Source organism: Numida meleagris, chromosome 2, assembly GCF_002078875.1.
Source record: "Numida meleagris isolate 19003 breed g44 Domestic line chromosome 2, NumMel1.0, whole genome shotgun sequence".
Classification (NCBI taxonomy): domain Eukaryota; kingdom Metazoa; phylum Chordata; class Aves; order Galliformes; family Numididae; genus Numida; species Numida meleagris.
Window position 1 is genome coordinate 144,133,162 of NC_034410.1, and position 15,247 is coordinate 144,148,408.

General features: G+C 46.2%; 1 long non-coding RNA gene across 1 annotated transcript; it reads right to left on the reverse strand.

Annotated features, from left to right (window-relative positions):
• On the reverse strand, positions 3,269 to 14,675 carry LOC110395081. Its single transcript, XR_002436142.1, has 3 exons — positions 12,362 to 14,675; positions 4,083 to 4,152; positions 3,269 to 3,436 (listed from the first exon to the last, which is right to left on the reverse strand). It is a non-coding gene; the product is annotated as an uncharacterized LOC110395081 (long non-coding RNA).

Below are 15,247 nucleotides of genomic sequence, written 5' to 3' on the forward strand. Positions count from 1 at the left end.
TTACCTATGGCGTGAGTGTCCCCTGTGGGTTCCTGTACCACTAATCCTACCCTGGCCCCACAGATCTCCTCCCAGAGCAGCTCTACAAGAGAAAAGCAGCCTGAATGCATTGCTTGGGCCTCAGATGAAGCCTGCCCAAATCCTGGAGAAGTTGGCGTCACCAGCAGATAGCCCAGTGTCCCAGCACCAGCTGTGGGGCTTGGCGTCTGTTCTTAAGGCACCCCCTGACCTCAGCCATCGCCCACGTCCCTGCAGCTTGCTTTAATCCCTTTTTAATTAAATGTGGAGGGGTGTGATGGTATCAGGAGGGTGGGAGGGTGGTGGCCTGGGGTGTTTTGGGCTAGGTGTGTGTGCCAGCCAGCTGGGTTTGTTATGAGCCTGTCAGATCTCACACGCTAGCTTTCCTTCTCTTGAGATACAGCTGCAGCCCAGGCATTGTGCGGATCACCCCTGTGGCCTTCCTGCTGCTCTGGGATCTTGCTGTGTCCCACCTGGCAGGAGCTGCTATATCTCGGATGTCAACAAAATTGGCAGTAGAAAGGCAAGGTGGCTTCTGTGACAGCACTGAATACCAGGGAGGAGGTTTGACTTAAATCAAAAAGCAGCACTGGTGAAATAACCAGAGCAGAGAGAACATGGTCATGGAAATGCTCAGAATTACTGAGGGTAAGGTCTTAGTCTCAGAGGTCATTGGATCAGTGCAGTGTGAAGTGGAACAATCTCATAAGATGCGGGCTTGAGAGAAATCAAAGGGATTATAGCAGGGGACAGAGCAACGTTCTTTTCAGCCACCAGGAATGAGTGGGCACAGCTGTGTTCTGTGTGGCCCAGAGCAGTGAATTACAGAAGCGAAGGAGCTGACCTGGATGAGGTCAATGCAAATAGATGCCAGAGGGTGAACAATGCTACAGCCACATTGAGAAAACCCAACCGTGTCCAGTCATCTAGAGCTGAGGTTGGAGACACTCAAACTTAGCTGGATGCCCTCCTGTTTTTAACCAGTGGAGGTTTTGAGCCTACCTGGGATAGCTGGTGGACAGTAGGTTCCCCATGGCTGGAGATCACTGAATCAGGGCAGCAAAATTATTGCTCAAAGGGAATTTGTGGGCTTGGCAGAGATGATCAGTGCTGAGTTTTGCAAGAGGGAAGATTGCTTACACTGTACGCCCCACATATCTTAAGCCCCATGACTCTGGGAAAGAGCAGCTGGTCATAGTCCCTCCTTGCCAGAGTCATTTGAGAAACCTTGTAGCTCCATTACATGGACAGCAGTGTTGCTTGCAAAATCAGAGAATCACAGAGTGGTTGAGGATGGAAGGGACCTCTAGATCCATCTGCTCAAGCAGAGACATCCAGAGCAGGTTGTCCAGGGCCATATCCAAGTGGCTTTTGAAGATCTCAAAGAAGGAGACTTCACAATCTCTCTGAGCAACTTGTTCCATTCATTTCTCTTCTTCTCAGGCAAATAAATGTGGGGAGAACTAGATACTAAAATGAGGGGGCTGTCCTTACATTTGCCAAATCCTGAGTTTGAGCCAGCGACAGACTGCTGAGCAAAAGAGATGCTTGAAAGGAGGCAACTTGTGTGTCCCTTTGCACTTCCACATGCACACATAGAGCAGAGCATGGACCAGCAGAAACACCAGATAAGTCCTTGGTGAAGAGTGTTTGATCTTCGGGAAACCAGAACTTAATCCTCATCAGCTCAGAGATTTCCCTACTGCCATGGCAACTGCTCCCATGCTGATGCTGACTAGCAAAACCTGGCCAGGCACCATGGTGTGTTACAAAAATGCTTTTTCTTTTCAAAGTAGGAGCCTGACTTGCTGCTCCAGATTTGCTGCTCCACTTGGCTGCACTGCTGAGTCTGGTGAATGGATCTGGGTTCAGTCTGAGCATCAGGAAGCACTGAGTTACTGTGTGGGTGATGGAGCAGTGGCATATGTTGCCCAGAGAAGTTATGAGGTCTCCTTAGAGATCTTCAGATGTCACCTGGATGTGGTCCTGGGCACCCTGCAGTAGGTGTCCCTGCTTGAGATGGGTTGGACCAGATGGACCCAGAGGTCCTTCCCAACCTCAGCTGTTCTATGATTCTGGCCATTGCAATACAAGCAAGGTATAAGGTGCAAGAGCTGGTGAGGGGACTGGAGCACAAGTGTTATGAGGAGTATCTGAGGGAACTGGACTTGTTTATTCTGGAGAAGAGGAGGCTCAGGGGAGAAATTACTGCCCTTTACAACTCCCTGAAAGGAGATTGTGGTGAGGTGGGGGTCAGCCTCTTACCCTGGTAACAGTGACAGGACGAGAGGGAATGGCCTCAAGTTGCCCTAGGGGAAGTTCAGGTTGGATATTAGGAAAATATTCTTCTCTGAAAGAGTGGTCAGGTGCTGGAATGGACTGCCCAGGGAGGTGGTTGAGTCACCATCCCTGGAGGTGTTCAAGAAAAGTATAGATGTGGTACTAAGGAACATGGTTTGCCAGGCATCATCGGTGGTAGATGGACAGCTGGACTAGATCGATCTTAGAGGTCTTTTCCAGCCTCAGTGATTCTATGACTCTAAGAGATGGATGTGTCTTGACCCACTGCATAAATCTGCCTCAAGGTCTTGTACTCTCAGCCTCCAAAGCTGGCAGCTTGACACAAACAATAGTCTCAAGAGTGGGGATTCGCTGCTGATGGCTGGGGCAGCCCTGCAGGAATTTCACATGAAGGGTTTCAGGACTGTTTGAAAATGTGGCCAGATGTATGTCCAATGAGCTACTGAGATTTCTGTCTCCTAGCTGTCCTCTTTTTGGTTATTTTAAAGGTTAAGGTTTAAAAAAACTCTGTAGGCCAAGGCCTCACGAAATCCTCCCCAGTGGAGACTATGGGAATGCTTTGCTGAGGGGATTTCTACTGGTGCGTTGCTTTTTTTTCCTGCAACATCTGTCTGTTCTGAGGTTGGCATCGACTCAACTGCTTTTCACAGAATTCAGCATTCTGCTGGAAGCAAATGCATTTATTCCGCCCCTTTTCCCCAATGCAGCCAGGTGTGTTCTGCTCTCCTAAAGTGATGCTTATGATTTTGTTCCCCACTCCTACCCTCTGCTGTTGGGGTGTCCCTGCTCTGCAGCTGTGCTGGGCTGACAAAGCAGAGCCCCAGAGATCTGCCACAGCCCCAGTATCAGCAGGTTCAGCTGGGAGCAACACAGATTTTTGCGGGCATTGGGCTGCATGGGAAAGCAAAGCTAATTCAGAACTAACCTGTCTCTCTTTCCTGGGGGATGAATTCATTGCAACATTTGCTCTCCAGGCAGCAAAAAGGGAGAGATTTTTTCTTTTGTTCCTTGAGTGATAATTCAGCACATTCCTGAAGATGCTTGGCTGCTTCTTTTCTGCATTTGTGGTGGATTGTACCCATGGGTCTCATTAAAACTGCACTGTGACAGTGTCAATCTGGGAAAATCATAGAATTACAGAATCATAGAATCATTAAGGTTGGAAAGACCGATAAGATCATCTAGTCCAACTGTCAACCCATCACAACCATACCCACTAAACCATATCCCTTAGTGCCATATCTCCACATTTCTTGAACACCTCCAGGGACGGTGACTCTACCACCTCCCTGGGCAGCCTGCTCCAATGCCTCACCACTCTTTCTGAGAAGAAATTCTTCCTGATATCCAACCTGACACATTTAATGGGCACATTTTACTTCGAGAGGCAGCTTGGAGCAGAGCAGTGCATTGTCTTCTTGGGCCATGTAGAGAAAGGATTAGAGTGAGGAGAAACACAAAGTGAAGGAGATCAGGGCAAGGTGGGAAGAAGCAGATATTGGCATAGTGTAGGACATGGGAACAAACTTAGAGATCCTATAATCGCAGCATCAAAGAAAATGCTGAATTAGAAGGGGCTCATGAGGATTGTCACGAGTCCAATTCTTGGCTCTGCACAGGACCACCCAAAAATCAAATGCTACATCTGAGAGTGTTGCCCAAATGCTCCTTGAGCTCCAGAATCTTGGGGCCATGCCCACTGCCCTGGGGAGCCTGTTTCGTGCCCACTGCCTGCTGGTGAAGAACTTTTTCCTAACACCCACCTGACCCTCCCCTGACACTGATCCATGCTGTTTGAGGACAAGGATGCTTTCCAGTTTGTCCAGAGTGAATCTGAAAAAGAGGAACATTTTTTTAAGAGCTTTGATGTCTCCTGTGAGAAAGTCCCTGCTGTGTTGAGTGGAGAAGCTGTGCTCTGAGACCTTGGTGTGCAAGGGCCGCAATGGGGGAGGAGGTAAAGGCAAGCAGAGGGATCCTGGCAGAGCTTGAAAACATCATGAGAGAGAATTACATTTGTTCAGTGAGAAGGAAGAGCTGGCAGGGGACCTTTCCCCTCTCCTCGCATCTGTCCAGCGCTGAGCAAACATCAACTAATCTTCCTGACACTTCTATAAGACAAGGAAGCATTATAGTGCCATAATGATAAGTTCAGTGGAAACCACAGCTGCAGTGACGCATGCTGCACAAAACCACTGCTCGGGCAGACTCAGTCTCGAAATGTGCAAACACAACCCATCAGGAGCCGGGCTGAGATGCGTTTCCCACAGCAGGTCAGGGGCAGACTTCAGGAGGCAACCCAGGCGTCCTGTCTCACAGCTCTCACTTCTGGACTATGACAAGCTCTGTCAGCCAGGGAATAACATGCTAATGGAGCCTGTAGGGGTGAGGAAGTAATTAAAATCTGATCTGGGCTCCTGCTTTGGAGCAACAACAACAACAAAGTCATATTTTCTTAATGATTTAAATGCACCCTTTCATATCCAAGCTGGCAGGAGCCATCTATTGTTCATTTCTCCTACGTTTGCTCCTAATCTGTTTTGCTCAGCAGACATAAAGTTGCGGGAGACAATTTGTCAGGCAGGGTGGTGTGGACACAGAAATCAGAATGGAGTAAGGAATGCTAGTTCACAGCAACAAATACATAAAGCTTTTCTGTCAAAGGTGCAAATGCTTGTTCTTGTTGCTCAAAGCCAGATGTCTGTCATGTAACAAGATGTATCCATAGGCTCATTCTCAGATGAGATTTCCAAAGATGTGTTACAGGGAGGGAAAGCAGGACTATCTGGCTCTTCTGAGGTGGCTTTGATTCATCCATTGCTGGACTTAATGGTAGTTGGTGTTCTCTTGCAAGAAGCAGACATGTGCCAGCACATGCCTTGCAAAGCCAGCAGGCTGAGGGAAGTGATGATTCTCCTCTATTTCATAGAATCAGAATCATAGAATCATTCAGGTTAGAAAAGACCACTAAGATCATCTAGTCCAATCACTGACCCATCACCACCATGCCCACTAAACCATGTCCCCTAGTGCCACATCTAACCTTTTCTCAAACACCTCCAGGGACAGTGACTCCATCACCTCCCTGGACAGTGTGTTCCAATGCTTGACCACTCTTTCTGAGAAGAATTTTTTCCTAATATCCAACCTGAACCTGGAACACTGTGTTCAGTTCTGGGTCTTCCAGTAAAGAGAGACCAACAAAGTGCTTCAAGTCCAGTGGAGTGCACAAGACATACGAGAAGAGGCTGAGGGAGGTGGGTTTGACCATTTGAGAAAAGCAGATGCTCAGGGGTGTGTAAATTCTGTCTTCTGCTGTTTATGAGGAGGCTGTAGAGAAGGCAGTCATTCGCTTGCCCACAGTGCTCAGGGAGAAGATGAAGAAGCAAATGCTAGTTGTGGCTGTAGGAAATGGTCTTGTGACAATGCTGTAATGCACAATATGAGAGCTTGTAGAGAGGAAGGTGGTTTAATTTTAAAACCAAACATGAAAAACTCTTGTGACTTGTTGCATTGACACTTTTGCTATGTTTGTTTTCTGGAATTTAGTTGTACCTCTGCAGAGATAGAGAACTACTACAGGAAGGTGTCGTCCTTGGAAACATTCAAGGTCAGACTGAACTGAGCTCTGAGCACCCTGATGTAGCTGTAGATGATCCCTGTTCATTGCAGGGGAGTTGGACTAGATGACCTTTAAAGGTCCCTTCCAGCTCAAACAATTCTACAATTCTATGAGCACCAAGAAATGCATACGCACCAGTTCAGCGCTGAAACATCTGTATCCAACCTGTCTGTCCAGGATTTCCTGCAACGCCATGGATGCAAGGGATGCTATCTACTGAGTCATGTTCAGACTCCTGGGTTCCTCCTAGGTGGGTGACAACTTGCTGGTTTTATATGCATTCTTTTTCTCCCCTGGAGGATCTGCCAGTGATGACTCTCTCCATCCTGTCAGTGAGCTACCAGGATTTACACAATGGCCTTTGTCTCCCAGCCCAGGTGTCCTGAGATGGTGCACACAGATATTCTGGGATCTTGCTGTCTTGCTCCTCTTTGTGCCATGGGTACATGCTATTTGTGTAATCCTTCCTCTAACAAAATGTCATTAACCTTACTAATACCTTACTCCTGTCTCCCAGCCCTCTTGGTCTCCAGCCTTGCTGTCTCCTCTGACAGTCCTCTGCCAGACTACAGGCCCCTTCTGTGTGCACAGCCACAGTCTGTTCAGTGTGGTCTCAGTGCAGGTTTAGCCCTGGCTGATGGTGGGCATAGAGAGTACCTACAGGATGGGAATGGCCTCCATCTCCTGCCCATCTCCACAACCTGATGTGTGTTTGAGGGTGGGTATCCTCCAGCTTTTCTACAGAGACTGGTCCTCTACCCTGTTAATATAGAGGGGACGGAGGGACTGTGACACTTTGCTGAACCCTTTTGATCCCAAGCACAGTGCTCTCTTTGCCCATCCATTTTCACAGCATCCACAGGACAACCATTCTTTGTACTTCTGTGAGCGCTGAGGTGAAAATTATTGGGCAGGGGGAGAGGAACAGACATACACAGGCACTGCATAAGGGGATTTCCTAGCCACATAGGAAAGCTGGCTGAAAACGAACCCAAGCAAAAAATCCTCTTCTTGCAATCAGCTTCCCCAGTGAGCTCAGGAAGGACCCTGCCCCAGCTCATACCCTGGTTTCCTCCAAGCCTGCCCTGCAGGCCAGCCCAATCTTTGGTTTGCAGCAATAATTTATCCCCCATGTGATTCAGAAAGTTTTAGTCACCACCCAGCAGCTGAATAAACCTCTTGTCTGAATTCCCCTGAAGGCCCAGAAGGAGACTCTGCTTATTGAACGCTCATTTGACCGGATAATTGGAAAGCAATTTTCAAGCACTCTGGAAATGACCTGCTCTAACTTAGTTCAGCTCTTCAATCTCCTTGGCAGCAACATCAGCAGTTTTCCATGTATTTTTATTTCTGATTGGCACAGACTCTGACATTTCTGCCATCCTAGCATCGTGTTTACCCTGCTGAGACTCAGACGGATGGAAAGGAGCCCCTGTTTTCCACCATAACCCATGTGCTACCTTCCTATGGCCCATGGAAACTCAATTGCAGGGCATCATTTGCAAAAATGAAATGATCTTAAAAGCCTTGCTTCCTTGTTTCCTCTCATCCTTGAACATTTAGAAGTGGCTTCCTAGAACAGGTCTGTCCTCTGAGTGTGATATGAATTGGTTGTTCCTCAGCTTTCTCTTTTTTTGAGCTCTACTAATTAATCCTGCTGCTGTTTTCTGGCTTGCTGGCAAGTCTAGGTTGCTTTCTCACTGTTTGGAAGATAAGCTGCAGCATTCCCATGGGCAAAGTACAACAGGTTTTTAGTTCCAGCGTTAATGCTTTCCAGTAAAAACTTTGTTTTCTGCAACCAATCTCATGCCTGGCTTTGAAACATGCTTTCAGTGAATCTATTCACTGCATGTCCGCCTGTATGAATGTATGTCAAAAAATTAGTCAGACAATCGCCTTGTGTTTACTCTCTTCCTCACAGTGTGTTCCCAGCTTTTCCTGAAAATACAAACTACAAGTGGCAAAAAAACATCTGATGACTGAGCCATCTTTTCAGAACTTTTTGTCGACGGATAAAGAAATAGCTACTGCATAGCACAGTCAGTAGGTAAGGACGCTGATTTCAGTTTGCTGGAGATACAAAGTGAATACTCTGGCTTCTCATAATGTGAATGTTCCCCCTGAATATTCCCCCTTTCCTCATCCATGTCTTTGAATCCATTACATATTTCAGCCAGGTCAGGCAAAGGACTAGAGGTCTGAGATATCAAAATTCCTACCCCTTTTGCAAACATCATTTGCTAGATAGAGGCTCCTCTCAAGTGCCTTGACTAATGGAAATACAGTGCTGTGCTTGCACTACATATTACTGCAGAGAAGTCTCTAAAGATCTCCAAAACCATTCTTTAAAAACTTTCAGTGTCTGAAAAAATAATTATCATAGAATCATAGAATCGTTTGAGTTAGAAGAGACCTTTAAAGGCCATCTCGTCCAGCTCCCCTGCAATGACCAGGGACACCTACAGCTACATCAGGTTGATCAGAGCCCCATCCAGTCTCATCCTGAATGTCTCCAGGGATGGGGCATCTGCCAGCTCTCTGGGCAACCTGTGCCAGTGTTTCACTACCCTTATTGTAAAAAACTTTTTTGTTACTCAGGGGAATCAGCTGCAGCTTCAGAGGCAGGAATTTCTGTACTAGAGGAGAGTATTGAGCTTAAGTGAGTGGTGGTGATGGGGTTGTTTCATCCTTTCAGCTTTGAAACCTAAGGGGTCTGAAAGGAAGTCAAAGAAATGGTGGTGAAAGAAAACATAGGACTTTCAGATCACTACTGGATCAGCCTGAACATAATGTGGGACCTTTTCAGAAATTAAGGTCTGAGTGAAAGCATTGGGTTTCATGTTTTTGCTTCAGCTTCCTTGCTTCAGCTCTTCCTCCCTGTGCTTATTTCCCTTTCCAGCCCATAACTCTGTCCTGATCTGTCTCACAGACTCTGATCTCCTCCCCCAGTGACTTCGCTGTTCCAGTCTCCTTCTCTTTGCTTCCCACTTGCCTTCATCCACTTATCCTGTTATCTTCTTCTCTCTTAGAGGAACTCTGCCAAAAATGCCCTCTCTGTGCTGTTAGCTTGCCAGATTTCAGCAGGAAAATGTTTTTTCCTGCTCTTTCTTTAGCAGCAGCCAGGAAGGTCTCTCCTGCTGAGGGAAGGTACTTCAGTGTATTACATACCTCACTCTGATGCCTTAGAGGAGACTGCATGTGATAAATCGCGCACTTCTTTCCCTTAATTTCCCTGTCCAGATGCACCATGACAAGGCAGTAAGAAGAACTGAGTTGTAAAGCCCATCCCAAACACAGATGGGAATCCTCAGGGTCCCTGAGTAACAGTGATGCCTTGGAGATCTTATCCTAGTTGATGTCTCTCCATGGATGGCATGGAGTGTAGATGACAATATCGTGTGCAGACTTCCACTACAGTCTGCACTGACCTTAATTTATGTTACTATTGGCTGCTGTTGAGACAAGAAACTAGAAATGAAGTGACCCTCTGGCAAAAGGAGCAGCAGAAGGCTCCAGGGAGCCCTAATAGCAGCCTTTAAATATCTAGAGGGGGGCTCTAAGAAGGAGACAGACTCTTTAATTCTCTTAGGGATGGAGCAAGGGGAAATGGTTTCAAACTAAAAGAGGGGAGATTTACATTGGATATAAGGAAAGTTTTTTACAGTAAGGGTGGTGAAGCACTGGCACAGGTTGCTCAGTAAGGTGGTGGGTGCCCTGTCCAAGGAGACATTCAGGGTCAGGGTGGACGGGGCTCTGAGCACCCTGTTGTAGGTGTCCCTGTTCATTACAAAGGAGTTGGACTAGATGACCTTTGAGGGTCCCTTCCAACTCAAATAATTCTGATTATGTGTCCCTGATGGAGTGTGGTTAAGCAGGACAGTGTGTAGCGATTCTTTAGTTCTTCAAAGGTTCAGCAAAGTGAGGTTTCTTTGATAGTTCTGCACCACAGATCTTTCAGTCACTGAGTCTTTCTCTTCCCTTTCTCTTTTGCAGGTACAATTCTTGTCTTTTACAAAGAATTGGACGTGCGAGGTGGGGGTTGGACTCTTCTCTCAGGAACTAGTCATAGGATGAGAGATAATGGCCTCAGTTTATGCCAGGTGAGGTTCATCTTGGATATTAGGAAAAATTTCTTCCCAGAAGGAGTGGTAATGCACTGGAACAAGCTGTCCAGGGAGGCGATGGAGTCACTGTCCCTGGAGGTGTTTAAGAGACTTGTAGATGTGGCACTGAGGGCCATGGTTAGTGGTCATGGTGGGGATGGGTTGATGGCTGGGCTGAATGGTCTTAGTGGTCTTTTCCATCCTTAATGATTCTATGAGTCTATCATTCTATGTACTCTAAGCACAGAGCCTTGCAAGTTAGAGGCTCAAGGGATGTTCGTACTACCAGACTCATGCTCCCAGCACTGCAGCTGGATATTGAACAAAAGAGAAAAACAAGCAAAGCTGAGTCATTAAGAAGTTAAATGCTCTTTACAGGTCAGTCAGGCAATGCAGCTCAGCTTCCCTTCCTTCCTATTCGATATGTGCTTGTGCATTTACTAGAGCATCTTGTTTAATGAGTAGGATTGCTTTTGATAGATGAAGGTTTCTGATTATGTAATTGCCCTTGTAAGGAAGCACAGAGGAGAATTTTAGCAAAATTGCTGGCTCTTATGCAATACTGTTGCCAGTGTTTACTCTGCAGAGATGTGAATCTCCTCTGTCACTTGGGCAGAAAATGCTGCCTTAATCTTTTAAGACATTTATGAAACATTGGATTATGCCAGGATCAGTGCGTTATCATCTGTAAGAAATTTACTGGCTGATTGGATAGCACAGAACTTTTCAAGGCAGGTTTTATATTTAAACTTTGCATTTCTGTGCCGGAAGAACAGCAAATATTAAGCTCTTAAGAGCCTTGGATAAATCATGAGGCCAAGTTTTCAGTAATTGCTGTCAGTGGAAAGTTGGGCTTGAACATCTGTCAAGAATAGAAGCTGTATATCTGATCATTGGTCTCCTAGATACATTTTCATCATATTTCTCAGCTAGGGGGATTTAAACATAGCTAAATTGCACAGTAATACCTAGAGGCCATCCTGAATCTTAACTGCCCCCCAGAGAGCTGTGAGATGATTTAATGACACAGGTTTAGTTTTCTACTGACTGGAGCAGTGGCTTCAGAGCTAAACACAGCAACATATGATGGATTGATGTTGGTCTGGACCTGAAATTCAGCACATTTGGAAGCCCATAAGGGCTTCCAAAGTAATAGAGTTCAAAGCTTGAGGGTATTACAGTTAGTGCCATAAAACTGTTGCCCTTTTTCAAACACACATTTGAATGTATTTGCAATCCAGTTCTCACATAAGCATCATAAATATGCTGCGTAGAACTAAATTAATAACCTTTGTGCCATTCTCCTTGCTGAAGTAGGATACTGGCCCAACTGACCAAATGTTGACCTTTTTAAGGAAGTCCAGCACTGTGATATGCACCATTTTCCATGCCCAGTATAATAAAAAACACACAAAGTGTGTTTCAGCCTGCAGTTAGAAGGATGTACATGATGTCCCTAGGAAATCTAGTCGCAGTTCCTGCGCTGGGAACTGCTCTGCAAAGCAAACACTCATCTTATGCTTGGAGGAGCACACGAAGAACTAAACATGCTCTTGTGTGCACACCTGGACCATCTTACATAAGGCTGATATTGTTTTGTAGCTGTATCAAACCAACACCAGCAGGTGTGAACACTCTGAAGTACACTATGTTCTCTGCTTATTTCTTGCTTTTCACCAAATGTTTGCAAATCATTAGCCAAAGGTTCCTCTCCCCACTTCCTCTCCCATAATCCAGCAATGGATCCTCTTGTTCTGGTCATTTCACCTTTTACAGGTAGGGAAACAAAGGCAGAGACATAGCAGAGCTGGAGACAGCTAATGTTGTGAACCGGGATGTTTCAAGGGCAGATAAAAATGAGAGAAGCAAGGACCTGTTCAGGCACACTTGCTCTTGCCTTGGGGCAGAGGGAAGGAGGAGGTCACCTCTTAACCTCCTTCCCAACCCTGCTCTCTGTGGTTTGAGGATCCACCCAGTTTCTTTGGAAACAAGGCCCTCCCATCGGTGACACACAGATTTCTCTTACTCTTCCTGTTTATGTCTTACTGATGCCCTAATTCCGGTTGTGTTTACAGTGCTTGGGGCTCTGGGGCTGTGAGCACACTGTTCAGTGAATGGGACACACTGAGCCCCTTGAACTGTGTAGAGGGAACCACATTGCAAAGTGCTCCTCAGACCAAACCCCTCTGTTGATTCTTGCATGTGTACAAAATACTGATGGATTAACACTGTGGCAGAGCGTTAGTACTGCACTGTGTTACATGAGGTGCTATCAATTCTTCTGCAAAATTCTTCAAAAAGCACAAGAGCAGGGGCTCACCCAGCAGAAATATGTGTGCCCCCAGATCATGGCAATGGGGATGGGGAATGCAGAGTTACTCCTGACCCAAAGGATAGACTGGGCTGCCCACAGACACCCTTTGGGTCTCAGAGAGCCCGCCAGCATTGTGATGCATGTTTGTTTGTGGTTATGTTTGTTAGCAGGTCACTAGGTAACACCTGGGCTCCTTGGGTGTGATGCTGTGGGTGGGAAAGAGTTAATTTCTCCTGGGGTGAGGAGAGTGAGGAACTGGGTGTGAGTCACGTAGGCACAGTGATGGTGTTATTTGGGAAATTTGTGGTGGCTGTGGACTCTTCCACATCACCCAGTCCTCTAGGAAGGCTTTGTCCTGGTGGGAGTCCCTGGGTCCAATTGGGGCTGCAGAGGTTGGATAGGAAGGCTGGGGTTCCTGGCAATGTTTCACCTTCCATGGCACTGAGATCTTGGGAAAATGGTATTTGTTCCACCTCAACTTTTCTCTGGTGTAAATGATTAAACAGGGCAATGCAGAGCCCTCCTCATGGCCCTTGGCCAGGAGGAAGAAATCACAAACTCCATCTAGCAAGTATTCACCAGTATTAACAGGGAGGAGCTTTGTGTTTTGTCCTTCTTACATAGCTCTCATGGCTCTTAGAGAATCATAGAAAAACCTGAGTTGAGACCTACAAAGATCACTGAGCCCAGCTCTTGCCTCCACAGACGACCACCCAACATTCAAACCCTATGGCACTGCAGAAAGATGGTGGTGAAAGGTGTAGTCACCATCCCTGAAGGTTTTCAGGAAAAGGGTAGATGTGGCACTGAGGGACATGGTTTAGTGGGCATGGTGGGGAAGGGCTGATGGTTGGATTAGATGATTTTAGTGGTCTTTTCCAACTTTAATGTATCTGTGATTCTATGATTCTATAGAAGATGCATGTGTCTGTGGCGTTTAGGCACATGGGTTAGATGAAAATTGGGCCAGTTAAATTGCTTCTTAGCCTCCACTGGGCAGTGCTGGTTTGGTCCCTGGTGGCTGTAACGTGAAATCAGTCACCTACGCCCATGGAGACACACACAATTAAGAGTCACAAACCTGCAGCTGCCTCCTTTCCCCAGTGGCTTTCCAGATGCTTCCTTTGAGGTCACGTAGGGAGGTTGTGGTGGAGATGGGGAACGCCTCTGGATCACCTGACTCCTCAGCTGGCAGGCCGGCTCCTGTTTGCTCATGCCTGTGTGCTGACAACACCATCTCGTGTCCCCACCTCATAGAGAATCATAGAGTCATTAAGGTTGGAAAAGACCTCTAGGATCACCTCAGAGGTGCTTCAGGGTTGCAGGTCAATGACACCAACATAAAATAATAGTAGTAACAAAATTACTCTTCTAATTGCCAGAAGAATAACAACAATTACTATCATACTATTATTGATATCACAATGATGACAGTAATAGCAGGTATTCAAATATACAGGTAACTACTCTTGATCCTCTAACAGATTAATTATCATTTCTACTATTAGTCCTTCTGATATTACTTTCAGAAGGCTACAAAGTGAAGGCTTAGCCTGAGTCAGACTATAGAAAAATGGTGAGAGTGACCTGCTGCACATCTGTCTGCAAAGATACCCAAGGTTATTCCTGAACACAGAATAAGTCACAGAATGGGCAAATTGTAGAAGTGGAAGAGATGCACATATGTGTAATTTCCAGGTTTGGGAGTTGTAACAGGAATATAAGGAATATTTGGAGTGCATAAGAATTAGAGACAGAGGTAGTGGTCAAGGGTTGGCAGTGCAGTGTATCAGAGAGACGATGCTCAAAACTCAAATAAGGGTGGCAATTGTCATGTTCACCTTAATGGTTTCCCAGCTGAAATTCCAACTCTGTACTACAGCTTTGTGTGTGTCACTGCTTGGATCCACAGAGCATCCTGATCAGACAGCAATGCACGAACTGATAGGAAGATTGTACCCCTGGGGTACATCTGAGAGACTGCAACTTGTGAAATAATGGTGTTTTAGTACAAAGTTAGGACATCAATACTGAGCCACAAGCAGAAAAAAGAAATCTACCTTTCATTCTCCTCTGTATCACCTGCCACAAATATTTCCTCTGTGGAAAAAAATCCAAAAACATTTGGAGTATTGTTTCAGCATGGAATAAAGTCAGATTCTGAAAATTAAATCTGGGGGCAATAGGAGCTCCTGTCCACATGGTTTGCCAGGATTGCAGGCACAGTCTGACACATGTCTCTGTTTTCCCATAGTATGCAATACTAAGTTTGAGAAGTAATGGCCTCAAGTTGTGCTGGGGGGAGGGTTCAGATTGGATATTAGGAAAAAATTATTCTCAGAAAGAGTTCTGAAGCACTGGAACAGGCTGCCCAGGGAAGTGGCAGAGTCGCTGTCCCTGGAGGTGTTCAAGAAACGTGTAGATGTGGCACTGAGGGACACTGTTTAGTGGGCATGAATGTGATGGGTTGATGGTTGGACCAGATGATCTTAGACATCTTTTCCAACCTTAATGATTCTATGATTCCATGATGTAGATGATGCTCCTTGCTTTACAGAAGCAGGAACGGAGATGGAGAATTAGCAGGCTTAGCATAACAGGGCAACTTTACCCACAGTGAAGGACAAGGGCTCTCTAAGTCTCCATTAGCAGGGCAATAGGTCCTGCAGGTAGCAGAGGAGTCACTACTGTGCCTGTATTTGACCCTGCTTGATGTTCTGTCACCAGTATTTTTAACCTTGGTGCTTTGGAAACTGAGCACTACTGACCCATATTGAATCGTTTGTGGATTATGCCAGCTCTGGGATTGTATCTGCAACCCAGCAACACCGCATCTTGCAAGCAACTCTACTGACATCTGCCATGTGCTGCTTTACATCCTGAACTTGGCTG